The following is a 25,629-nucleotide window of genomic DNA, read 5'->3' on the forward strand; positions in this document are numbered from 1 at the left end:
GCCATTAGAAATAAAATTTAGGAGAAGCGGACGAGGTGCTTAAAATGTATTAATTTGGGATGAAATGACACATTACAACTGCAACTCGTTATCAAATAATGGAGTTACAATCAAAACTACAAGGAAGGTGGCAAAACTAGGATAGACAAAGGTGGAATACACCTAACGTACGATCTAACACTACTTATGGTCACCAAGATAATTATACACAAAGATACAACCCTTATAATAATCGATACCGTAGTAAATCGGAACACAACACAAAATTATCCTCCAGCAACAGGCCTCGAGTTCCATGGCCTTAAAGCCCTACACCAAACGGCAACTCTCCCAATTCTTACCAAAATAGATAACACCATCTTAGTTAACATCATCGAAGGGTTATCAAAAAAATAATAACAAAATGGAAACTTTCTTTGTGACCCAATAAAAATATCAGAAAACCTACAAATTTCTGAAAGTCTCTATAAATCAACTAATTATAAAGCAATGATTGAAGTCTGCAATTTTTCAACGGATCCTATTCAACTAATTTCACAAATAGTCCTTTCGGTTCAACACTATTCAAAAAATAACTTTATCGAAGTATACAATCTCCAATTAAATGAAAATCATTCCAATGACGTTTCTAAAAAAATCAACACCCAAAATATGTTTTCTGAGGAGAAAAAAGGTCTTCTAAAGATTTGTAAAAAATATAACTCTCTCTTTTATCAGAAGAACCAAGATTTATCATTTACAGGGTCCGGCACTCGAAGTGTAAATAATCGTTTTTAGCCTGGAGTCAAGGTAAATGCAAATTATTATCAGGCAGACAAACATTTCGGGGGCAGACCATAGACGTTTCAACAGGACCCAGCACCGGCTCATAAAGCCATAGTGAACCAAGAATGGCTGGAGAACAATGTTCCGAACTCCATAACGTCCACACAAAGGCCCTCGAATTCACCAGATGCGAATGGATTATTCTTTTTGGGCTATTTTGGAGAGCAAGGTCCGAACTAAAAAATACACCAGTCTCGAGGCGTTGAAAAAAGCCATTGTCCGCGAGTGGGTCAAAATACCTGCAAGTTACATTCGGGCAGCTTGCGATTTATTCTTCGATCGTCTCAAGGCTATAGTTAAGGCAAAAGGTAGACATATCGAGGAAAAGTGAATTGTTTCTGAATTTTCTATTATTTTTACACATTTTGTAAAAAAAAATTTTAAATAATTTTCCAAGCTTAATTTATAACCTTTTTAATTCGAGTGCCGTACCCTGTACCAAAAGGGTAAAACATAGTATTAAAACCACATAGGACTCTCCAATATATACGAAATCTTATTGATACCCGTACGTTAACAAGGAAGAAGTCCAAAAACAAGAAGATGACCTCTTAAAACAGGGTATTATCCGCTCAAGGTACTCCCCTTGGAGCAGGTCGGTTTGAATAGTTCCAAAAACAAGTCGACGCCAGTTGAAAACAAAAGGGCGAATGATGATTGACTACAAAAAACTGAACGAAAAAACTGTTTCTGATACATATCCAATCCCAAATGTTGCCGAGATCCTTGACAAGTTGGGCCAATACTTCTCAACTCTCGACCTCGCCAGGGGATATCGTCCAATTGAAACGCAACCCGTAGATATCCCCAAAACAGCCGTCCGGACCAGAGAATGCCCGGCAACCTTTCAAATGGTTATGGACAACCTGCTTAGAGACCTTATTGAAACACCTGTCTAGTTTACCTAGACGACGTATGTGTGCTCTCAACTGCTTTAGAAGAACACATTGTAAAACTAGAAAATGTGTTCACAAAAATAAAACAGTCCAATCTTAAAAAACAATTGTATAAATTACTACAAAAAGAAATAGCATTCCTTGGTCACATAGTGACACCAAAAGGAATAAAACCAAACATTGATAAAATTCAGGCAATTAATATGTTCCCAATTCCCAAGACACAGAAGAAGTAAAATCATTCATAGGTCTCGTTAGTTACTATAGGAAATTTATAAAAGATCTCGCGAAGATAACGAAACCAATGAAAGTTTCATTAAAAAAAGGTGCCGAAGTTTCACACACAAATGTATTTATTATCATAAGTCTTTGAAAGACTGCAAACACTTACTGTCATGTATAAGCAAAATGTATTCTCGCTGCCTCACACATCCAAAACTATTCTGTATACCTTCGTTCTATAAGCACACACATGTATAAGCACACAAGTAACTTCAGCCCTGTTTCAGCTTTCACTTCCGAAAGATTCACACATACCTTTTCCAATTTTCACTTCCGAAAAATTTGCACGGAATCTAAGTTACCTCTGATAACTTTTCGCTAAGCATTTGGCTGACGTATTCAGATCCGCAAGAACAGAAATTAATTCTTTTAAAATACTTTGCGATAACTTAAAGTGCAAATGACATTTTTACCTTATTCTTTGATGTTTTAGGAACATTGTTGCTTAACAGATTTGGTTGATAGAACGGCAAATCCGCCGCCCCTCTTATAGTTTCCAAACGAATTTGATAGAAACAAAGAAAGAGTTGTGATGGTACAAAAAAAAAAAGTTTGCAACACCAAGCAGCTGACTTACACGAGTTGTTCAACACTTTGGTCGGTCAGTTTCCATCACTGCTTTTAAATTAAGTAAGTAAGAATTTGTTATTTTTAGCTATCAATGATTTTTTGACTGCTTTTAGACATTTAATGTGTGCACCAACAATGCACAAAGATTAGGAACAGCAGCGGGACAAATGTTAATCAGAGATTTGCCTGGAAAACTTAGGCAAACCATAGGCTTATGTTTAGAGCAATAGCGGCAGCCAGCTATTTTATTTCCCCTCAAATAGTAATTTACCCAGGAAATTTGCTGGCAAGCAAGGGAACTGTGATTATGTTAAAGGGATATCCGCCAATGTTAACGGATTCACTTCCGAGTGAAAACTGCACCAGGCCTGTATATCAAAAGAGTTTACAAAATCAAAAAATGATTTGTGGAGGAGCTTGCTTCCAAGACCGGCGATATTATATGTTAGTATCTTAAGACTAGTTCTATTTTGGCTGACGGAGTTTTTGCGTTTTTTTTTTGGCTCTGCTGATAGCTACAGGAGGCGGGTGAAAAGCCAGCAAATTGGGCGACAAGGATAGGAAAGCCCAGTGTTTTTCACTTCTTAGCCCTGACGTTGCTGATTAAAATTTTCCCTGCGGGCTTCTACGATTTTAGGATTTAGTTTTTCTGCCTATTTTCGCAAAAATCTCTTTCGTAGTAAATTTTGGTGCAATCACAGTTTTTCCGGATGGCCGCTTGTATGGTTGGGTTTCTAATTTGTAGATTATTTTGCAAATATCTAACACAGCTTTTCTAGGGTCCTTGTTTTTTGGCATTCCTCTGAAGCTACCATTCTTATGTTTTGCCTGTGCAAAGAACTTCTGAATGTTCATACGGTTTTAGGATTAAATGACATCTATTTGGCCGGTCACCATACTTAACGTTTTGCTTATTCCGTTTATGTGTTTTTTTGAAGCTACATTCTTCAGTTTCTCGACTAGCGACGAATCTATTGTAGCTTTGAACCACCCATTTGTTCGTCCAGGGAAAAGCCTGAGCTTCCACTGGTGTGTACTTAGTGTGAAAAATAAAAGTGCGTATATTTTAGCCTCTGCTGTATATTTTTTTGTCCTTCCGAAACAAGTGTTATTTCGGGTTCTTTAGTAAGAGAAACTGAAAAACACGATCTTTTCACCAAAGTTTCTTGGAATACATCAACAAAGCTTTTACATGCATTCTCAAAAACTTTTATGCTTGCAAAAAATACAGCTTCCGACTCTGAAAACTTCCGACCTCCGATAGCGTACAAATTTTAAGGATCCATGTATTTTGGCGTCCTGATTAAAAAGTTTGCGCTAAGACCAAATAACGGTAAAAACCGTTGTTTTGGTTTTAGGTCATTTTCGCACACTTAGTTGAAGATCGATCCAGTTAAAGAACATAGTTTGTGTTTTGTGCGTAAAGACTAGTACTCAGATTACTATAAAAGAGAGTTAGGGGCAAATAACCGGCGGTCGTCAGTGTCTTGCTGAGTTTTTTTGGTTTTTCCGTCCATTTTTCAATCCGAAAAATACTGTGCCCTGCCAATTCCAACCTCAAAAGATTTATTGTTTTTTTCTTTTTGCCGGGGCCTGGCGTCCACCCAGAGGTATCTGGCAACGCTTTGCAATTTTCTGGTATTTTTATACCCTTGCAGAGGGTATTATAATTTCAGTCAGAAGTTTGGAACGCAGTGACGGAGACGTTTCCGACCCTATAAAGTATATATATTCTTGATCAGCATCACTAGGAGAGTCGGTCTAGCCACGTACGTCTGTCCGTCCGTTTCTACGCAAACTAGTCTATCAATTTTTAAGCTATCTGCACGAAACGTTGTCTGCAGGTAGTATATAAGTCGAGCCGGATCGGACGACTATAGCATATAGCTCCCATAGGAACAATCGGAAAAAATAAATAAAATAATATTATTACTTTGCTGTTTTTTAATTTTTTTTTTGGTTCTTCGACATATAGTAATAGTTAAATATTTGCGAATTACGGTTTAAATTTCATCAAAATCGGACGACTATATCATATAGCTGCCTTAGGCACAATCGGAAAAAAAATACAAAAAAATTTATAACTTTGCTGTTTTTTAATTTTTATCTTAGTTCTTCGACATATAGTAATGTTTAATTATTTCAGAATTACGTTTTAAGTTTCATCAAAATCGGACGACTTTATCATATAGCTCCCATAGGAGAAATTGGAAAAAAAAATTGAAAAAAAATTATAACTTAGCTGTTTTTTAATTTTTTTTCTTAGTTCTTCGACATATAGTACTGGGTAATTATTTCAGAATTACGGTTTAAATTTCATTAAAATCGGACGACATCATAGCTTCAATGTTTTTCAGCATATACGCAAGTAAATAATAATTTTAATGTTTTCGAAAGTATTTAATTCTTGCAATAGCCGCAAGGGTATATGAACTTCGGCTTGCCGAAGTTAGCTTTCTTTCTTGTTTTCGTTGATCTGAGTACCGGGGTGAAAAAGGCACTGGCGAAATGTTTACGCCGGTTATTTGCCTCTCGCTCTCTCTCGTAGCTGGCGTACGGATTTCGTCGAACTGAGTTCTAGGCTTAAACTATAAACTTTACGCAAAAGGTCACCTATTTTGATAAATTTTTATTAAAGAAGAATCAGGACACCAGAATACATGGATCCTGAAAATTTTAAAATAATCGGTCGGCGGGGCTTTTCGGAAGTTAATACCAACTGTTTTTTCAAATTATAAATCTTAATTAATTAAGACGTTGGTAAACGTTGTGATATTTTTGATCTTTTTAATTGACCTTTAATGATTTCAAAATTAATTACATTTTCGTATGTAAGAAATTTGTCGTTGTCAGAATTGTATAAAATTAAAATTTCAATCTTTAAATAGTAAACCGTTAATATTATATGTCTCGGAGTATGTTCAAATTAATTAAAAAAAAGTGATTCCGATTGTAACATCGGAAGCTATATGGTATACAGGCCTGTTGCAGTTTTCACTCGAAAGTGTCCCCTACTGACAAAGGCGTTTCGAATTGTCACAGTTTTGCTGCCTCCTCGCTGGGCCGCTGGTGTCCCTCAGCTAATGCCATTAATGGTATTCTAGTTTAACGCATAAAATCGAAAGAACTGGCATTGGCGGCCACACTTACAAATTTTAAAATGGCTCTAGCTAAAAACTTCTGGTGTCAGTGCTGCAAGTGCAGCAGTGCTTCAGCACTCACGGTATTCCCAAGAAAATAGTTTGTGATCAAGGAACAGAATTTTCATCAATGATTTTCAAAGACTTTTGTAACCAATATAACATAAACCTTCATACCACAACCTTCTAACAGTCTAGTAGTAACTCACCAGTAGAAAGACTCCACTCAACACTTACAGAAATATATAGGATCATTTTAGGTGAGAGAAAAGCAAATAAAATGTCAGTAGATCACGACGAATTACTGTGTGAGGCTCACAATAACTCAATTCACTCTGCCACCAATCTAACCCCTTTTGAACTTTTCTCCGGCAGAACACCAGAATTTGACTCCGAGAAATATAATAATGTCGTTAATATCTGAAAAAACTCAACGAATATAAGCAAAACTTTTTCCCAATAATCAACGATAAAATCGAAAAAGTTCTTAACCACAGAATAGGAAATTTCAATAAGGAAAAGGAGAACCAGAAACCTTTTCCCCCGGCGATATTGTCTTTAGAAAAGAAAATAGACGGAACAAACTTACACCGAGATTTTCAACTCATGAGGTAAAGGATGACAAAGGACTTACGTTTCTAAGCAAAAAATCCATAAATATAAAATCTAACGGAAAATTAAAATAACATAATCAGCCCTGTTTCAGTTTTCACTTCTGAAAGATTCACACGGATTCGAATTTCCCATATCTTTTCCAATTTTCACTTCCGAAAAATTTGCACGGAATCTAAGTTACCTCTGATAACTTTTCGCTAAGCATTTGGCTGACGGATTCAGATCCGCAAGAACAGAAATTAATTCTTTTAAAATACTTTGCGATAACTTAAAGTGCAAATGACATTTTTAACCTAATACTTTGATGTTTTAGGAACATTGTTGCTTAACAGATTTGGTTGATAGAACGGCAAATCCGCCGCTCCTCTTATAGTTTCCAAACGAATTTGATAGAAACAAAGAAAGAGTTGTGATGGTACAACAAAGAAAAGTTATTTTCTTGGGTTGTATTCTTAGCAAGCGCTTTTCGGTTTGATTTTATTTAATTAGAAGTGTAAATTATCTAAGTTTAGTTCAAAAGTGTTTTTGTTCATATTACCCCTTAATTTAATGAACAGTAAGTGCAAAACGTGTTGTGTTGGGATCTTTTTCATCGTCTTTGGAAACTTTGGTCTCAAACTTTTCTTGTGAAACTCGTGATTTACACGAGTTGTTCAACACTTTGGTCGGTCAGTTTCCATCACTGCTTTTAAATTAAGTAAGTAAGAATTTGTTATTTTTAGCTATCAATGATTTTTTGACTGCTTTTAGACATTTAATGTGTGCACCAATAATGCACAAAGATAAAGAACAGCAGCGGGAAAAATGTTAATCAGAGATTTGCCTGGAAAAATTAGGCAAACCATAGGCTTATGTTTAGAGCAATAGCGGCAGTCAGCTGTTTTATTTCCCTCAAATAGTAATTTACCCAGGAAATTTGCTAGCAAGCAAGGGAACTGTGAATCTGTTAAATGGATATCCGCCAATGTTAACGGATTCACTTCCGAGTGAAAACTGCACCAGGCCTGTATATCAAAAGAGTTTACAAAATCAAAAAATGATTTGTGGAGGAGCTTGCTTCCAAGACCGGCGATATTATATGTTAGTATCTTAAGACTAGTTCTATTTTGGCTGACGGAGTTTTTGCGTTTTTTTTTTTGGCTCTGCTGATAGCTACAGGAGGCGGGTGAAAAGCCAGCAAATTGGGCGACAAGGATAGGAAAGCCCAGTGTTTTTCACTTCTTAGCCCTGACGTTGCTGATTAAAATTTTCCCTGCGGGCTTCTACGATTTTAGGATTTAGTTTTTCTGCCTATTTTCGCAAAAATCTCTTTCGTAGTAAATTTTGGTGCAATCACAGTTTTTCCGGATGGCCGCTTGTATGGTTGGGTTTCTAATTTGTAGATTATTTTGCAAATATCTGACACAGCTTTTCTAGGGTCCTTGTTTTTTGGCATTCCTCTGAAGCTACCATTCTTATGTTTTGCCTGTGCAAAGAACTTCTGAATGTTCATACGGTTTTAGGATTAAATGACATCTATTTGGCCGGTCACCATACTTAACGTTTTGCTTATTCCGTTTATGTGTTTTTTTGAAGCTACATTCTTCAGTTTCTCGACTAGCGACGAATCTATTGTAGCTTTGAACCACCCATTTGTTCGTCCAGGGAAAAGCCTGAGCTTCCACTGGTGTGTACTTAGTGTGAAAAATAAAAGTGCGTATATTTTAGCCTCTGCTGTATATTTTTTTGTCCTTCCGAAACAAGTGTTATTTCGGGTTCTTTAGTAAGAGAAACTGAAAAACACGATCTTTTCACCAAAGTTTCTTGGAATACATCAACAAAGCTTTTACATGCATTCTCAAAAACTTTTATGCTTGCAAAAAATACAGCTTCCGACTCTGAAAACTTCCGACCTCCGATAGCGTACAAATTTTAAGGATCCATGTATTTTGGCGTCCTGATTAAAAAGTTTGCGCTAAGACCAAATAACGGTAAAAACCGTTGTTTTGGTTTTAGGTCATTTTCGCACACTTAGTTGAAGATAGATCCAGTTAAAAAACATAGTTTGTGTTTTGTGCGTAAAGACTAGTACTCAGATTACTATAAAAGAGAGTTAGGGGCAAATAACCGGCGGTCGTCAGTGTCTTGCTGAGTTTTTTTGGTTTTTCCGTCCATTTTTCAATCCGAAAAATACTGTGCCCTGCCAATTCCAACCTCAAAAGATTTATTGTTTTTTTCTTTTTGCCGGGGCCTGGCGTCCACCCAGAGGTATCTGGCAACGCTTTGCAATTTTCTGGTATTTTTATACCCTTGCAGAGGGTATTATAATTTCAGTCAGAAGTTTGGAACGCAGTGACGGAGACGTTTCCGACCCTATAAAGTATATATATTCTTGATCAGCATCACTAGGAGAGTCGGTCTAGCCACGTACGTCTGTCCGTCCGTTTCTACGCAAACTAGTCTATCAATTTTAAAGCTATCTGCACGAAACGTTGTCTTCCTATTGCAGGTAGTATATAAGTCGAGCCGGATCGGACGACTATAGCATATAGCTCCCATAGGAACAATCGGAAAAAATAAATAAAAAAATATTATTACTTTGCTGTTTTTTAATTTTTTTTTTGGTTCTTCGACATATAGTAATAGTTAAATATTTGCGAATTACGGTTTAAATTTCATCAAAATTGGACGACTATATCATATAGCTGCCTTAGGAACAATCGGAAAAAAAAAATACAAAAAAAAATTATAACTTTGCTGTTTTTAAATTTTTATTTTAGTTCTTCGACATATAGTATTGGTTAATTATTTCAGAATAACGTTTTAAATTTCATCAAAATCGGACGACTATATCATATAGCTCCCATAGGAGCAATTGGAAAAAAAAAATGAAAAAAATTATAACTTAGCTGTTTTTTAATTTTTTTTCTTAGTTCTTCGACATATAGTATTGGGTAATTATTTCAGAATTACGGTTTAAATTTCATTAAAATCGGACGACTATATCACATAGCTCCCATAGAAATAATAAAAATATATAAAATAACTATCTTATAATTGAGCTGCAAATCATCATAGCTTTAATGTTTTTCAGCATATACGCAAGTAAATCATAATTTTAATGTTTTCGAAAGTATTTAATTCTTGCAATAGCTGCAAGGGTATATGAACTTCGGCTTGCCGAAGTTAGCTTTCTTTCTTGTTTTCGTTGATCTGAGTACCGGGGTGAAAAAGGCACTGGCGAAATGTGTACGCCGGTTATTTGCCTCTCGCTCTCTCTCGTAGCTGGCGTACGGATTTCGTCGAACTGAGTTGTAGGCTTAAACTTTAAACTTTACGCAAAAGGTCACCTATTTTGATAAATGTTTATTAAAGAAGAATCAGGACACCAGAATACATGGATCCTGAAAATTTTAAAATATTCGGACGGCGGGGCTTTTCGGAAGTTAATGCCAACTGTTTTTTCAAATTATAAATCTTAATTAATTAAGACGTTGGTAAACGTTGTGATATTTTCGATCTTTTTAATTGACCTTTAATGATTTAAAAATTAATTACATTTTCGTATGTAAGAAATTTGTCGTTGTCAGAATTGTATAAAATTAAAATTTCAATCTTTAAATAGTAAACCGTTAATATTATATGTCTCGGAGTATGTTCAAATTAATTAAAAAAAAGTGATTCCGATTGTAACATCGGAAGCTATATGGTATACAGGCCTGTTGCAGTTTTCACTCGAAAGTGTCCCCTACTGACAAAGGCGTTTCGAATTGTCACAGTTTTGCTGCCTCCGCGCTGGACCGCTGGTGTCCCTCAGCTAATACCATTAATGGTATTCTAGTTTAACGCATAAAATCGAAAGAACTTTAAAATCATTCTAGCTAAAAACTTCTGGTGTCAGTGCTGCAAACTTTTCACAAGTGTTGAGGACCAGAGTTGCCGAAGGCGATGAAAAAGGTCCCGACGAAACAAGCTCGCACATTATTAAATTAAGCGGTAATAATTAAATTTTAAATTTAACATTAATTAAATACCTTTATTATCATGTTTAAACGAATACAAAAGAGCGTGCTAGAAATAAGTCCCAAGAAATTACTTGTTTTTTTTCATACCATGACAGCCCTTTCAGCCTCCCCCAAATTAGTTTGAAAACTAGAAAAGGAGCAGCGGATTTGTAAAAATGCTGAAGGCTAGAATCAAACCGATTCTGAGACTATAACTTATTGCAAAGTATTTCAAATCAATGAAAAAGTTGGTTAAAATAGAATCTGGTTTTGATGGAAGTACAGGTAAATGGTACGCTAACATACTCAACATCATCCAAAATTGAAATCAAAGTCGTCGAATACGGGCATCTGGTGTCTTCATGGGGAGCTGATTAATGTTGGTCTCTCTGGCCAGTCGTTGCCCTTTTGGAAACGTCTCCATACATAACATATTATCACTCCAAATGATAAAATTAGGGAGACAAAGGCACTTATGTGGTGGTGTTGCAGATTTTTATTTTTATTCTCGGAAATATTTTTTTACTGAGATCATCTAATTTCTATAACTTAACTTAAATAATTTATTTGAATGTGAAACTTTAGCAAGCGGCGTTAAACTTGGTGGCCAATCACACTCAGAGAGGGATTTCTCAAAGTGCACAAGGATAAAAGTCCGATATTATCAATTGCAATGGTTCATAATTGCTCGTCACATACTGTTGATAGCTCAATTGGTGATAAAATTGAAAACATCCATTGTTTTTTTTTTGCCATGAGAGTGATTTCGTCGAACTTATTGTCTGGCACAATGACGATGATTTGTTATTGAACTTTTGAAAGTCACAATTATTGTCAACAAAGAACACGGCTGCTTATCTCAGCAAATATACTTTTCGCCATTAAGTAAATTAAAAGGGTCAAATTCACTTGATGACATAGTAATGAATTGATCCCGATGTTGGTTCTCTGCTATACTTGGATGTTCACTATCCAGGGTTATCGTTTTACTTCTAATAATTACCGGTATTAATATCAAGTTAAAAACTTCAATTAGCTGTGTTGATATCAACGTCAGTGTTATTTTAAAGATTACATAGTTCTTATTACCTTTGCTTATGCCCTAATTAATTTATATAATTGTAGTACACGATGGTTGAGTCATGTAAATGTGTTTATCTAGAGATCTCTAACGAGCAGTAATGTGATGAACATTTGTCAGAACAAGTAAAATCTCTGACTGAACACTTTCATGATTTGCTGCCAATATAGAGAATTGTTGAAAGGTTTTGTGGGAATCCAGTCGAGCGTGAGCTATTTCCTTTATTTGTTGAGTATTTATTTTAAATTGTTTTACTCTTAATGACATTTTATTGCAATACTCAGTGTCTAACTATCCTAAAATGCTGTTGACAATATATCCAACAACGTCTAAGGCTGAACCACGTAGTTTTCACATATGGAGTTAATCATTTTTAGATTTTTTTTTTGTAAATCTTTTGAAGCTTGGAGTATACGGCAGAACATGCTAGAACCGGTTAAATTGTTTTACTCTTAATGACATTTTATTGCAATACTCAGTGTCTAACACGCCTTAAAGGCTGTTGGAAATATTTCCAACAATGTCTAAGGCTAAACGACGTAGTTTTCACATATGGAGTTAATCATTTTTAGATTTTTATTTTGTAAATCTTTTGAAGATTAGTGTATACAGCAGAACAACCTAGAACCAGTTATATATGTGAACACATTTGACCAACTTTAATTTTTTCAATGTAAAATGTCTAAACGTCTTCGAAAAACGGTTTTAAATCATAATGAGCGATGATTGTCCAATTCGCAGCCGCCATTCGAGTTGATCCAAGTTTTTCATAATAAATTCCTGGCCTATAACCAAACCTAGTTCTGTTAATCGGATCTGCCACAGATAATGTTAATAACAGCAGATAGATTAGCAACGACAAGGAAGACCTCTTCCGCCTTTTTGGTTATTGATCATTTTCGGCATCTTCTTCATTCATCTGCTTACGTTTTTTTCCTGGATCTTCCTGACGGAAAAATTAAGCAAACTTATGAATTGCTCTTTTAAATAATTCTGTTGCAGTTTTGACGTCTGCAACTCGCACCTATCCAGCTTGACCTGAATAGATATTAACTTTCCGTCAAGTTGGCCATTGAAGCAAAGGCACATTGTCTTTCTTGAGAATAACAATCATGCCTTCTATTGCATTTTTATTGACCTCTTTCCATTTGGAGTGTTCTCGCAGGCCTGTTAAATATTGCGTCCAGAATGTGTGCTTGAGTCGCTGAACCAGTTCTCACTGTTAAGGTAAAGATTTTATTCTTAGCGGTTTTGGGTCTGGTTAAGCGACTAGCGGTTTTTTAATCAATAAAATACCTGGTGTTAGAACCGTAAGTTTATTAGGAGCATCTGACCTTGAAGTTATCGGTCGAGAATTGAGAGCTGCCTCGACATTGGCGAAAGGTGAGGTAAGCAGTCGACACAGTTTTTAGCAATAATATATAATCGGACGTTTAATTCGACACTCCTCTTTCACACTGTGTTTTTCCGGAGTTTTACGTATTTTGCCTAGCTCAGTTTTTTTTGTCAGTAACCCTGCTACCTACATAAATAGTCATTAAAAGTTATTGACGGTATATTTAAATTAAAACAAGCTGTCAATTGACTATTTCTATTATTGCTCTGCTTTGTCAGCGCTTACCGCTAATCTTTAAGTTTGGTGCTGTTAGTGATACTGCGCTCTTAGTGCTCACCGCGTACATTCACACGAAGCTGCATTCTTTGCACTTGTTTCGATCGGTTTCTCAACGCTTACATCTTACCGCTCTCTGTTCCGCTGCTGCTGCTCCTCAACGCTTTCACGCTCTCTGCCCTGCTGCTGCTCTGCTGTTCAACGCCTACATTTGAACGCTCGAGGCTGATACTGATGCTCACAAACTACACCCGCACTCCCCTCTTCTTTTGTGCACAGTGACCTGATTCTTTTCCAAAATGACCATCGCTTGCACTGCTAATAAATGCGTGTATAATGGCATTATTAGCGGCGATACCTACCTCATCTGCTGGTTATGTGATAAATGTTAGTGTGTTAAGTGTGCTGGAGCTGGCTTCAACGGCCGTGTTGGGGATTTAATCTTCAAACGAGTTGGTTTTACCTGGTTCTGCACGTCTTGCCCCATGCGTACATTCATGAGGCACACTAGGACTGGATTTATTGAAGTTCGTAAACTATTCAACGCTATGAATAACAAATTCCTGGCAGTGAAATCTCAGTTTCTTGGACTTAAGATTCTTAGCGAGCCACCGAAAAGAAAAATCCCAAAAAACAATCTTCAACTTCCTGTTTATGATTAACCATCCATCTCGACGCCAACTAACGTTAATTATATGGAACTTTCGCCGAAAAATTTAACACCGTCTCTGCCACCGGTTCACACTACCCCTTCTGGACCTTCTTCTGTTCCCTCTCGTGCTTCATTGGCTGCGGAATCACTTGGTAATGTTCTACCGGAAGAAAGCATGGCCTCTCTTGGATTGCAACTGGCTCCTGTTGCTACCAACTCTGCTCCTAAATCTGCTTCTACATCTGGTGCTGTTTCCTTCTCCAACGATATGCCTGGCCCAAGCCTTGCGGCTACTGGATGCACCAATGTCCCTTTATGTGGTGTTCCGAGATGTGTCCGTCCAAGGAATAGTGAGGCGACTTCTGAGGTCTCTGGGATTCCTCTGAGAGGGGTTATTCAAAAATCAATATTCGTGACGAGACTTAATCCCGAAGCCCCTGACTACGCTATTTCTGTACATAAGATCATTTTTAAGCAAAAGCTCAACATCTCTTCTTTAAAAATTCGTATCGCTGATTCCTTTTTCTCTAAGGCACTTGATTCTACACTTAGGCCAGTTAATACTTTAGTACATGAGTATCTTCAGAAAAACCAGCCTCGTGGCTCAAATTCAGCTGCTTCAAAAAACTAAGAACAACAAATCTGTCAATTTTATACCAAAATGTGCCTTGCAATTTTCTGACTGAAATTGATATACCCTCTGCAAGAATATTAAAATTCAACCAGGTATCTTGGAAATACATATATGTATATTATAAGTTTACAATCACCAAATGTTAGGGCAAGACATTATCAGGAATAGCCATTCCCCATGCGGTGCGCCTGTTTGAGTACAAGCTATTGTATTTTTAAAGTCGACAATCACTCCGCATGCCACTTCTTGCTTAAGCTCAACAAAAACAATTACTTTGTACGCAACGGATGACATCTTTAGTCTTATACAGGAAGCTTATTCCAAAAACTTCGCGGACACTAATCTCTCTGAACTAACAGACCAAGACAAAATTAATAATACAATAAAATCTCACCATATAAATAATAACCACAGAGGTATATATGAAATGTGTCAAAATATGCTGCTCGTGTTCCCCCATAGCTAGGAGCCATATGTCCAGATCGGCTTAAGAGCGGAATTGTACAGAAGGACCTTGTAGGGGCGACTGAGCGTTTAAGATCAAGTGGAAGCTGCTGGCTTTTAAATGTAGTTTCTTGCATTCGATGTGTCTTGTCCAGGCTAGTCGTCTGTCTAGGTGAACGCCGAGATACGTTATTTCGTTGACTTGTGAATCTGTGATAGTGAAGGGCATGTTTGCCTGTTGAGAGTAAACGTAAATTGTTTACATTTTTGTTCATTTATTTTATCACGCCAGTCAGATAGCAACCTCTCTACTACGATGAGGTGATTGGCTAGTTGTGTTGTTGCTCGGCTTGGGCACATAGAGCGACATCGGATTGCAGTGTCGTCAGCGAACGTAGATGTTGTTAGCTGCTCGTTCGTAGGAATATCCGCTACATATAGGACGGACAATTGCGCTTCCTTGCGGGATTCTAGCTTCGATAATGTAGTCGTCAATTGTTGTTGTGTTGCACCTTACTGCGAAGGCTCTGTTGTAGATATACGACTCAAGTAGCAAGTTTATTTTGATTTTATGCATCGAGCCAGACTTGATCGAAAGCTTGAGATACATCGAGGAATATTGCGCTGTAGTATTCCCGATGCTCGAAGGCCGTGCGAATTTCTGATGTTATTCTGTTAATTTGTTCGACAGTTCCATGGCTTTGACATGGGATTATGAGTGATAAAAGGCATTTTCATACAGTGTAGACAGACACGAAAATAAACTAATTTGAGTTACCACAAATGGACCAGTGGCAGAGTTCGGCTGGAAGACTCTTCGGAGACTTGAATTGAATTTCTTATCGGAGTGACTGTTTCGATTAGAGGGCTCAGATTTGGGTGATCGGAATTATTTTTGCTCTTTTCCATACCGTCGGAAAAGAAGAAGTAGTTAAAAAAGTATATATGGCAAAACAAACGGTAGTAATATTTTTAATAATTTTGGACATCACATTGACTTACGCACATAACGCTAAAACTATTATCCCAGTGTGTTCTAGAATTCAGGTACATGTTACAAGAAGAAGGTACATCGATAGATGAAAACTTGTTGCTAAGTTCTTCAACATTCGAAGTTTGATCAGGTTTTTTGTGTAGCTTAAGCTAAGCTATTCAATTCTTTACATTTAAATTTCATGGAGGGACAGTTGTTAAATTGTTTATGAAAATCGTCAGAACGGTATCGTTTCCATTTAAAGTAATCGGTATAGCGCTGATAAGTAAGGTTTTTAATTACATAATCAACCCAAAGGTCATTCCTTGGCCTTGTGACTTTAGTTTTTAATGGCACAAATTTTTCAGATAGGTACTTTATGTTACTATTCAAAACATTTAATTGACAATCAATATTGTTATTTCGATAAATAGCAGACCAGTCACAAACATTTAATTATATTTCCAGGGCTCGATAGTCAATATTTTTATAGTCCCTATATTGAAAAGAATGAGTTCTGTACTGACTTATTAATTTTATACCCCGACTGAGTCTCAAGGCCAGCGGGTGAAAGATTACAGTGTCCCTCTCAACCTAATAAACGTATTTGTACAAGTTGATGTCACAGGCCAACCGCTTCCTTCTTTATCAATTGCGCCTAGGACCACTAGCAGAAACCACGGTCTACCGACCCCCCAGCCACGAACGTATAGCCAGCCGGCACACGAACTACATAATTTATAAACTTTATAGGGTCGGAGATGTCTCCTTTACAGCCTTGCAAACTTCTGACTGAAATAACAATATCCTCTGCAAGGGTATAAAAATTTAACCAGGTATCTTAGAAATACAAACTTATGCATACACATATATATATTATAAATATACAATCTTGTTAAATATTTTCACAAAATATAATTCCGCTTAAGAAGATTTGGCAAATATCAAGGAAACCTTAGTAGACAAAACCAGATTTTGCTTAGGTCTTAGAGACTCTAAGAGACTACAAGAATTAAGGGCAGATGTTGAGATACGACTGCCGAACAAGGATCTTTATCAGCCTGAACAAGCCCCTCAGTTAGCGGTGTTGGCAGGGGAATCGCCATGGACAGTGCAAGTTCGTTTTAAATACGTCGATTAGCACGAGTCCCTGCCCTACAGACATTTTGGCTTTTGTAAAAGAGGAAAATTTATTAAAAAACTTATTATGCTCATAAGAGGAACCGAGCAAAAGCCTTATGGGCAACTCTTTCTACGTACGAATAGGAACAAAGTAGTGGGCAAGGCAGATACATCGGTTCACATTAAAACTTATAGGTACCCTTACATTCATAAAGAGGAAGAAAGGAAGCAGATCTCCAAATTGTTACAGCAAGACATTGTTAGGACCAGCCATTCCCCATGCACTGCGCCTGTCTGGGTAGTCCCAAAAAAATCTGAATCAGTTGTAATAGACGCAGAATTCCAATAGACCTTAAAATTTTGTAAAACGCTCCTAGTCAATGTATAACAACTTCCACATTTCGAAAAGCCGTTCATTCTGACCACGGATGCAAGCATTTTTTCGTTGGGAGCAGTATTGTCACAAGGTCTTAAAAGCAAGTCAAATATTTTCGACGAAACTTGTATGGCCATAAATTTAAGCTTATTACCGATCACAAGCCCTTGCTGGGAAGAATTCAAAACTTATTCGCCGTAAGGACATGCTAAGCGAATACGAATGTGAATGTCGTTGCGGATGCCCTTAGCAGACTTCAATCAAACCTGTGCGTCTATCATACCTCAAGCAAAGAGCTCACTCAACACATTGAATCTCCAAGCTATTTTTAAAGTTGAAAATGACTCTATAAAATATATAAATGGTTATTTTTCCTGCCTGAACCAACAGGCCAAGACAAATCTCACCATATAAAAAATAACCATGGAGGTATATCATATATGAAATGCTTCAACACTTAAAAATGGAAATTTATGTAACTAAGTTGAAACATTTTATTTTTGGACAAACCTGGAAATTCGAAATCTGCTTGACTCTAAAATATGATAGCCCGCCTCCATTTACATTACCCGAAATACCAAACGGACAACTAGGCATAGTAACATCAATAACAACTGTAATTTAACGATCATAGATAAGTGTTCTAAATTCGCGCAGGCTTTTCCACTGCTCAGTAGAAATTCCGTCAGTTTCACGACCGCTTTTAAATATTCTTTGGCCAATTCGGTATACCCACAAAATGAATTCTTTACCAGGGAGCAGAGTTCACTGGAGCAGTGTTGACAGATTTCGTATCACAATAAAATATAGTTTTGCAAGTCACATCTTTTCACCCTTTTGATTTACCGTTTTCCCCTTGTACATTTGGAAAATTCTCTTTTCGTAATTATCTAGGTGAATAATGCGGCTTATGATCTTAGAGGAATTCACTATTGATGATCCTAGTTTGACTTTTATTTGTGATTGGTCCTGGTCCAAAATAAGTAAAATACGGAGTTGAGTATTCCCCAATGTTAACCTGTAATGTTTGAAATAAGGTTGATTTTTTTTTGTCTTTGTATTATGTGTTTTCGCGTGAATTTACCTCACTGTTGCTTCCTTATTGTACGGAGTATTACCCCTTTATCTAGTAACACTTTATGCTTACTTAGAGGGGTGTTATTTTATTCCTCCCATTTTCTTTGCGGGTGATTTAAACGTGACTTGTAAAACTATATAATATTGTGATAGGAAATCTGTAAACACTGCTCCGGGTTTGTTCAGACATAATTCCCTTTTTAAGTGTTGATACAATTATTTATACCTCTATGGTATTATTTATATGGTGAGATTTTGTTGTATTATTAATTTTGTCTTGGCCTGTTGGTTCAGGCAGGCCAATTAACCATCTATATACTTTATAGAGTCATTGTCAACTTTCAGAATAGCTTTCATATTCAATGCGTTGAGTAACCTCTTTGCTTGAGCTATGATAGACGCACTGGTTTGGTTGAACTCTGCTAAGGGCATTCGCAACGACATTTTGTGAACCTTTTTTGTGCTCTAATTCATATTTGTTTTTGCTTAGCCTGTCCTCCGGCGTACAAGTTTTTTAAAATTTTTTTAAATTGAATCTTTTTATTGAATTTTTTCCTTTCGGATACTAACAATAAGTGAGTCAAATCTTATAGTAATAACGTAACTAACAGTCGTATGACTGAGTTATACGGTCCTGAAATGTATTGCTGGGTGGTAGGTGGGTTGTAGGCGGGCTCTGCTGGGAACCCGAGCCAAGCCTCTTGCGAGATAATTTTGGTGGTCAGAGAGTTTTTCATTGTAGGTCGCTTTTTGTTTGTCTATTTCATCTTTTACTGCAAGAATGCCGAGGTCCCCGTTTATGTTTTGGTTGCGAAAATAAGATGATGCACCAGTGATAGCTCTCAGGTTTTTTGATTGTTGCTATTATATTGCTGCTGCTCTATATTGCTGCTGCTCGCGTATCCCCCATAGCTGGGAGCCATACAGAAGGACCTTGTAGTCCAGACGCAGGGGCGACTGAGCGTGTAAGATCAAGTGGAAGCTGCTGGCTTTTAGTTTTAAATGTAGTTTCTTGCATTCGATGTGTCTTGTCCAGGCTAGTCGTCTGTCTAGGTGAACGCCGAGATACGTTACTTCGTTGACTTGGGGAATCTGCGTACTTTTCAATGATAGCGGAGGGCATGTTTGCCTGTTGAGAGTAAACGTAAATTGTTTACATTTTTGTTCATTTATTTTATTACGCCAGTCAGATAGCCACCTCTCTACTACGATGAGGTGATTGGCTAGTTGTGTTGTTGCTCGGCTTGGGCACATAGAGCGACATCGTATTGCAGTGTCGTCAGCGAACGTAGATGTTGTTAGCTGCTCATTCGTAGGAATATCCGCTATTCTAGATACGATAATGTAGTCGTCAAATGTTGTTGTGTTGCACCTTACTGCGAAGGCTCTGATGTAGATATACGACTCAAGTAGCAAGTTTGTTTTGATTTTATACTTAAAGCCATCGAGCCAGACTTGATCGAAAGCTTGAGATATATCGAGGAATATTGCGCTGTAGTATTCCCGATGCTCGAAGGCCGTGCGAATTTCTGATGTTATTCTGTTAATTTGTTGGACAGTTCCATGGCCTTGACATGAGATTATGAGTGTTAAAAGGCATTTTCCAACAGTGTAGACAGACACGAAAATAAACTAATTGTGGTAACTCAAATGGACCAGTGGCAGAGTTCGGCTGGAAGACTCTTCGGAGACTTGAAGCAAAAGTTTCGGTTCTATCTTCGTCGCTGCGGGCGCAGCTACCTGATGAATTTCTTATCGGAGTGACTGTTTCGATTAGAGGGCTCAGATTTGGGTGAGCCCTCCACAGAGGATATTTTGTATTGTTTGGCGAAAGGTTTTTGATGTACAGTAGTTGTGCGTTTTCACCGTCATTCTTCAGGGCTCGGTTTAGTGCGTGTGGCTTCCTTAAGACGTTTTTTTTTGAGTATGGCGATCTGTTGGTTTGCCAAGCACGTCGCAGTCGCAGGTTTTCAATAACATTGGAATGAAAAGCTAGGATGGAAATTGGTCTATAGTCATTGTTGGCCTTTGGTAAAAGAATTATTTTTGTTTTTTTTCCATACCGTCGGAAAAGAAGTAGTTAAAGAAGTGTTAAAGATGAAGGTTTGTTACGTCGGTGTATTAGTGCCCAGTCCAATGGACTTGGGCCGAGGGAGTTGCGTCCTGGGTAGGCACGCTGGGTGCCGGCTCAGCTCACCGGCAGGGTGGGTTCTTTGGAAACCACTCCCTCCCCTACACAACGAGAATAAATTTATCGTGCCTTCGAAAAAGATAGAGAGCGTCCAGTTCGTTTTGTCATTTGTCGTCGCTGCCCACAAGCTTCTCAAGTAGCTAGTTCGAGCGCTTGACCGAATTTCGATCGGCAGCGTGTGGCTGTTTTACCCTGCCCTACGTCCCATATGCCGATGGATCGCCGCCGGCCACTGCAATTCGATCCCCTATTGTCAATGCCGTCAGTCGAAAGTTACGTCATTGTTCTTGACCCGAGTTTTTTCATTTGCGCCAGCTCCCCCTTTTTTAGACGTTTACCAAGACATGATTGAGTTCTGCTTCATATTATAATTTATTGAAAAGATTTTTCATTTAAAAAGGTGCACATTTAATTGACAAATATAAGAGTAAATAAAGGTGCCAAATTAAACTGAGAAATATTCTACGCGGTGTATATAATATTTGTATTAACGGGTAATAAAACTGATAAGAATGAATATAAATTTAAGAATAATATTTGGAGTTAATTTATAAGAATAATAATATGGATATTTAATGACTCTAAATGCATATATAAGTAAACAAGTTACCCTCGCGCTGAGCTAGCAGGTGAATTGCTGTGATATACTGTCGCTCGCTCCCAATGCGAGAGCAGCATTATCACGTATGCTAAGCCGGCTGGCCGACTACACTTGGTAGCTTATGCTCATTTCTTTATCTCTCTCTCTCTCTCTCTTTTAGCATAATCTCCCTTCATAGCATAGTTTAAGTATACTTATTTTTGTAACCTAGTTTTAGTTGTACTTGGCACGTAAAGCAAGCAGAAGCTTGAAATAAACTTCTACACCAGCTATAGCTGATATTCTTATTTATTGTTGCTAAGCCACAAGGCTAGTAACTGGTACCCAGATACCCAACCTAATCTTCATTTCCTTGCTCCACAACTGGAGCGGCTTCGACAGTGGATACCCCGGCAAGGCTAGTAACTGGTACCCAGATACCCAACCTAATCTTCATTTCCTTGCTCCACAACTGGAGCGGCTTCGACAGTGGATACCCCGGCAACTCCCTTGCAGGAGCTGGCAAGTTGGTCCATACCCTGACTGGAGTCGGACAGCAGCCGTGACGAAAAGGTCCCCTGGCAGCACATTATATGTAGAAGCTTTACTGGCGCCCAACACTTATTACCCACACCTAGAGAAGAAATTGTAAGTGATTTGTTCTGAAACAAAACTTTTAATCGCTCAAATTTTCAATAAAGGTCACATAAAAGCACAAATCGTCGTACGCATGCGTGGATCACATTTTTTTTTTAAAAGCAGCAGCGTGGAAACTTACAGTTTAGTGTCTTCGAGGCAGTTCGAAAAGCTCTTGCAATTCGCCGCTCTTTCCCCTTATCTTTAATTTGCTTCGTTCTTTTTTTTGTGTTAAAGAAACAGTGATTTTCATGAGCTGGGTTGATTCGTATAGAGAGGTTAGGAGCGAGTACGAAAGTGACGATAGTGTTGAATTGGAAGTTAATAAATATTTGGAAAAAAAAAGCCAACATGAACGCTAACGAGGTGAAAGCGCTTTTGACCAATGCCTTAGCCAATTAAGAGGCAATCTTTCAGGCGCGTTTAAATGAAATGCAAAGGCAATTGAATGAATTACGTGTGGAGGAGCCACATGTTGAAACGTACCAACGGATTTCAGTAGACCCAGCGGTGAGGTGCGACATCCCGCTTGACATTATCAAATCTATCCCAGACTTTAGTGGAGTGCAAGATGAGTATGTGGCGTGGAGGCAATCAGCCACAGACGCATACGAACTCTTCGCACCTTTTAGTGGTAGCTGTGCACATTATCAGGCAGTCACGATTATTAGGAATAAAATTAAGGGTCCGGCAAGAGCATTGTTGGTGTCACACAACACCGTGCTCAATTTTGATGCTATTATAGCCAGATTGGACTGCACGTATGCAGATAAGACTTCCTTGCGTCTTCTGCGGCAGGGATTAGATATGGTAAGGCAAGGCGATTCGAGCCTAATGCAGTACTATGATGAGGTGGAAAGGAAGTTGACTCTCGTAACCAATAAGATCGTTATGTCCCACGAGCCTCAGGCAGCAGCATTGCTCAACCAAGAGGTCAGAGTCGATGCGCTGCACGCGTTTATATCAGGATTAAAAAAGTCTTTAAAATCGGTAGTATTTCCAGCTCAGCCAAAAGACTTGCCAACCGCTTTGGCATTGGCTAGAGAAGCAGAAGCCAGTATTGAGCGTAGCGTATTTTCCGTATCGTACGCCAAAGCTATAGAGGAAAAGGCTCAAGGGATTGAAAAAAGTCGTTCACAGGCTAGGCATGGCAAAAACTTCAGGGACGAACGGGTTCATGGCTATGAAAGAAACCCTCATTTTGTCAAGAAACAGCAGCAAGGCAGCGATGAACAAGAAAAAAATGTTGTGGTTACCCAAGTTCAAAGCCCAGAGCCAATGGACATAGACTTGTCCTCCAAATTTAGGCAGCGCACTGATTTCGGGAAACCTCAGTCTAGTACTGTACAAACCTATAAGAGACGAGACTCCTCCGAGCGTATGACTGGTCAAAGGCGTCAGAGATTGAATAATATCAATCAACAAGCCCAAGAGCAGGACACCCAGAAGTACGGGGAGGTGGCTTCAGCGGCAGCTGCAGCTATTGTTGACGACCTTGAGTCGGATAGTGAACGTGACTCACTTAATTTTTTAGTGCACGCTCCCGGTTGCCTTTTGTCGAGAGGCAACTGGCTGGGAGGAAATTAAGAATACAGATTGACACTGGAGCGGCGAAAAACTATATTAAGCCTATAAGTGGCCTTAAAGGTATAGTTCAAGTCGACTCTCCATTTACCGTTAGTTCAATACACGGTTCTAACGCCATCCGGCAAAAGTGTCAGATGCATATTTTTGGAGTTAAAACTCCTTTCTTTTTATTAAATTCGTTAACAGCGTTTGATGGGATAATAGGCCTCGATCTGTTAACACAGGTGGGGGCAACGCTGGATTTGAAGCAAGATTTAATAGTATATGGGGATGTAGCAGAAAAGTTACAGTATCAGAGCTGCGACAATGTCAATTTTACCCATGTCGATGACATAGTTGTGCCAGACACCGTGCGTAAGGAGTTCAGAAGCGTAATTCTTAACAGAATCAAAGTTTTTTCGAGCCCCAATGAGGCACTGCCTTTTAACACATCGATAGTAGCTACGATTCGCATAAAAGACAGCCAGCCAATTTATTCAAAATTATACCCTTACCCTATGGGAGTAGCGCACTTCGTGAATAACGAAATTAAGCAATTGCTGAAAGATGGCATCATTAGGCCATCAAGATCCCCATATAACAGCCCTGTATGGGTTGTAGACAAAAAAGGAACTGATGCCAGTGGCAACAGGAATTTTCGCAAATTAAATGAGCAAACCATTGCTGATCGCTACCCAATGCCAAGTATCCCCATGATTCTTGCTAATCTGGGAAAGGCCAAGTTTTTCACCACCCTAGACTTAAGGTCAGGGTACCATCAAATTTACCTTGCGGAACAGGACCGTGAGAAGACATCCTTTTCAGTTAACGGCGGGAAGTATGAGTATTGTCGTCTACCCTTCGGCTTAAAGAATGCGGGAAGCATCTTTCAGAGAGCAATAGATGACGTTTTAAGGGACCAGATAGGAAAAATCTGCTACGTCTATGTGGATGACGTTATCATTTTCTCTGAGAATGAGCTCGATCACGTTAAGCACATAGACACGGTATTAAAATGCCTGTGTGACGCTAACATGCGAGTATTACGCGAGAAGACAACATTTTTTAAAGAAAGCGTCGAATATTTGGGCTTTATAGTAACTAGGGCAGGCACAAAGTCAGACCCCGAAAAGGTTAGGTGCATACAAGAGTTCCCCGAACCAAAAATCTCTTTAGCCTTAGATCTTTGCTTGGCCTCGCTAGCTATTATAGAAGATTCGTCAAAGATTTCGCATCAATCGCAAGACCATTGACAGACTTGCTTAAAGGCGAAAACGGTACGGTTAGCAAGCATGTCTCGAAAAACGTCAAAATTGAATTTAATGAAATACACCGTGACGCATTCGAGAGCTTGAGAAACATTTTAGCGTCGGAGGATGTAATTCTTATGTACCCCGATTTTAGACGGCCTTTTGACCTTACCACTGACGCTTCTGCAAATGGTATTGATGCTGTTTTATCCCAAGGAGGTAGGCCGATTACTATGATTTCCCGAACTCTTAAACAAAGCGAGTCACACTACGCTACTAATGAAAGAGAACTTTTGGCAATCGTGTGGGCGTTGGGGAAATTGCAGAATTTTTTGTACGGCACCAAGGATATAAACATTTTCACCGACCATCAACCGCTTACCTTTCCGATCTCAGATAGAAACACGAACGCAAAAATTAAGCGATGGAAAGCTTTTATTGATGAGCATAATGCCAAAGTTTTCTATAAGCCAGGAAAGGAAAATTTCGTAGCTGATGCCTTGTCTCGGCAAAACCTGAATGCCTTACAAAATGAGGTTCAATCTTATGCCGCTACTGTACATAGCGAAGTGTCATTTCACAGTAATTTTTTAGTCTGTCCGTTAAAGGGTGCAAATCTGCTGGTGGCACATAAGAGCGGCACATAATTGCATACTAAGCTATATCGCAAAACGTTTCCACTCGTCGACTGTATGCCGGAGTTTGACCGAATCCTGCATGTATCCAAATAATATCACATCGATTACAATGATGAAGAGAGAGCGGTCCTGATACAAGAAAAACTGGCAAGACACAAAACCAATGAAGGACCGAGAAGATGTGCGAACGATCTGCCTTTCAATATCTTTAAACGATCGGCAATAGCTATCAGCACCGAGATATTTATGTCTTTGTGAAGTGTCTCCATTAACAATATCATTGCACATGACTCGGCATTACGTCTACGCAGCAAGGATGCCAACGAAGGAAATAAAAGGTCCTCCAAGGCGTCGAATATAAATACTAACGAAAGTTGACGAGTCATCTAAGAATCAGTTGTGGCTATTGCAGTGGCTCCTGGTCTTCAAAGGCTCAAACCTCCTTTACCCATGAATAAGGAGGCAACGAACTGCAACGGAGATCCA

Source organism: Drosophila gunungcola, unplaced genomic scaffold (assembly GCF_025200985.1).
Source record: "Drosophila gunungcola strain Sukarami unplaced genomic scaffold, Dgunungcola_SK_2 000026F, whole genome shotgun sequence".
Taxonomy (NCBI): domain Eukaryota; kingdom Metazoa; phylum Arthropoda; class Insecta; order Diptera; family Drosophilidae; genus Drosophila; species Drosophila gunungcola.